Source organism: Acyrthosiphon pisum, chromosome X, assembly GCF_005508785.2.
Source record: "Acyrthosiphon pisum isolate AL4f chromosome X, pea_aphid_22Mar2018_4r6ur, whole genome shotgun sequence".
Classification (NCBI taxonomy): Eukaryota; Metazoa; Arthropoda; class Insecta; order Hemiptera; family Aphididae; genus Acyrthosiphon; species Acyrthosiphon pisum.
The window spans coordinates 105913340-105916710 of record NC_042493.1 but is presented as its reverse complement, the minus strand read 5'-3'; positions in this window follow the sequence as shown (position 1 = coordinate 105916710).

Here is a 3371-nt window from a genome sequence, read left to right as displayed (position 1 = left end):
TTATTCTGACAAATATTATTTTAACTATTCAGTTTTTTATTGTCATTTTTTTACCGAAATATTGATTTATATATACATTTATAATTCTTGTCAATAAAAACTTACACTCAGATGTATGTAATAAAATATAAAAATAAATTAAGTATAAAATAATAATAATCATATAACAAAAAATAAATAAATTTTGACAATTTGGAGTTTTGTTAATACATGTACACTGAATCAAATATACTCAACTTTGTATACCATAAAATAATTGTATATTTTATTTTATCTATGATAGGTATGACTTTATGATAGTGGTTACTGGTTAAGCAAATTTAATATTATTTTTATGTTCTAAGATGTAATTATATTTTCTGTCTAATGACAACTCACATACTATATTTCTTGTTACTTGTTGCTTCCAAAAGAAAATTGTTATAAGAAAGTATTATATCATAATTTTTCACCCAATATTAATCAATATAAATTTAAATTTAAAAACTGTCTGTATCTTATTATTATAATTGCTATAATATTTTAAGATTGATTATACAGTTAAATTAATTTTTCACTTAAAAGTAGGTAATTAAAAACTAAAAATGTATTGGAATCCTAAGGTCGATTACAGATTTGAAAACAAATTATAACTGCATATTTTAATCATTACAAAAACAACCAATTATGGTATTGAAGTATTATATAATTTTAAAATTAATAGATTGTACTGTAATAATATTAATGTTGACTCAATACTTTATTTAAAACTGTCAGTATTAGGTAATATAATATTTATTTAGGTAAACAAATAGGTAGCATATTTATACATAAATTACAATTTTTAATTTTATTATAATTATTAAATATAGGTATCTAATAATTAGCTTTTTACTTAATCTAGTACATTCTTAAAATGTTTTAAATTTATAAATTTAAACAAAATATTTGATTTCAATGAAATACTGACAAGTGGTAATTAATGGATAGTTGGACACAACAGGGATATACACTGTTATAAACTTATGTTTAGAATTCTAAAATCAAACCAAAATTATAAAGAAACATATAGCTTCATTAACAAGCTAAATTGAAGCTGTGGTTGAAGCGTTCATTGATAAAAATATTATTTGTACATTATATATTTTTTAGAACTAAGATAACCGGAAACTGTTTTAACAAATTTCAAAATTTTAACACATTACTGTACAATCACTATACAATTTTGGAATTTTGTAAAATGTACGGTAGGTATATATTTTATTTGCATTTTATGGGATGGTCAAACAGAGATTCACATTTCACATCATAGGATTTACTAAATACATATGGAAATTAAGTAAGTTCTTTATTCTTTACCTACTCATTTTTTTCTTATCTAAACTTATGAACAATACCTAGTTTATAATTTTAACTTTATGACGTATTTTATAGTTTTCAATTTAGAAATATTATGGCCTAATTGTTCTCATACAACAATAAACAATATCACAAGTTCATGGTTGTGAACTTCTTATTGAAAATTAAAAAACAAAGTCCATGTATGAAAGGTAGATGCTCATGGTGTATCAATCGCAAGGCTGGGCAAGGTAATGATACTTTTTAACTCTGTTAAGTTACCTAAACTATAAACTAAATTAAGTTTATAGTTAAAAGGTAATTCAAAATGTTCTATCAATTGAACTAAGTTAAAAGTTAACCAAAGTTTAATATTATCATTAAACTCAAGTTAAGTTTCTTTAAAAAAAAGTTCTAGTTTTCATATAGGTAAAATTAAAACAATTGGTTCCTAAATTTGTTCATGTTATTATACCAAAGAACTATTATTATTTTATTTGCATAATGGTCTAGGTAACAGTACATACATTTATTAGCATACTTTAAAAATGTGTACCATGAATTTGTATACCTATAACGTACAATAATTTACATAATTTTTAAATTTTTATAAATAAAAAAATTTATATTGTATACACATTTATGATTGTATTTATTGTTTTTCTGAAAGTATTCTTAAGTATTTATTCATTATTTTTAATTTTATAATAATAAAATCACATTATAGGTTTTATTTTTAATTATACTATTAAATTGTATAGATATAACAAAATAAATGTTGTAAAGCTAAATGTCTAAAACTCTCTTGTAAACACAATATAGATAGGTAGTTAAATATTAAAAAAATAAAATAAAATAAAAATACATTATTTAAAAGCTTCACAGATAATAAAATGTAAAAATTATTATATAGTATTATAACATTAAAAACATTATTATCTGATCTACTTTTTTCTACTTATTTGTATATATTAAAGTAAATAGAATCTGGGTACTTGTGATAACACTAAATAATAATTTAAGTGGATAGTGTAGTGTTGTTAATTTTAATATTACAGTACATTGACTTATTATAAAATTTAAGGTAAGTAATTATTTATTACCTCTTGTCAGTTTTTTTTTATATCAAATTATAGATGTAAGAATTCATTTTATGTTTAATATCTATCGTTTTTCTAACGTCCAAAAACTTTCACAAGTAGCCAGTAGGTACTCACTGAATGAGTGTTTATATAAAAATGTAAAACAAAATATGTTTGAAGTGAAATTAACTATTCTATAAATAATAGTAGTATAAATTATTCTAATTTTACATACATTTTTGTAAATTATGTTACACATTTTCAGTCCAACTTGGGTCACTATTTACCATTTAACCATTTTAATGTAATCTACAAATTATAAGACAAGAAAGTTAACAATGATGTCTTTTTTTTACAAATTTTAATAATAATTAATAGGTACCTACGACATACTAACCAAAAGTATTTGAAATTTATTCCAAATACTTTTTCAAAGTATTTGAGTAGTATTTGAAATACTTCACAATTAAAGTATTTGAGTAGTATCTTAAATAATTAAAAAAAAATGTATTTGAGTATTTACTCAAGTACTTTTTAAAAGTATTCTTTACAGGACTGCATATCCAATAACTTTCCAACTAAAATGTATCAAAAGAGCAATCATATGATTTAAAAATATTTAAGTTTTACAAGCGTTACATTGTATTTTACTATTTTGTTTTATCTGTTATAGTATGAATAACAATTTAGAAAATAAAAAATCTAATACGTATGACAGAAGTATGTGAATTTGTCCAAGACTTTTTTAATAGCTATGATAAAAACCGTCACATACTCGACACATTGTTCCCAGAAGATAGTACATTTGTTGTGCTTGGCAACCATATGGTAGGCCATTCATCAATTCAACAAGCTATGTTAACAATGGCTACAACAACTCATCAACTCTTCAGCATTGATATTAATGGTCTCGAAATTCAACTGCCAGAAAAAGTATCACGAAGACTCCCGGGCTTTGGTGCCTTGCGGCTA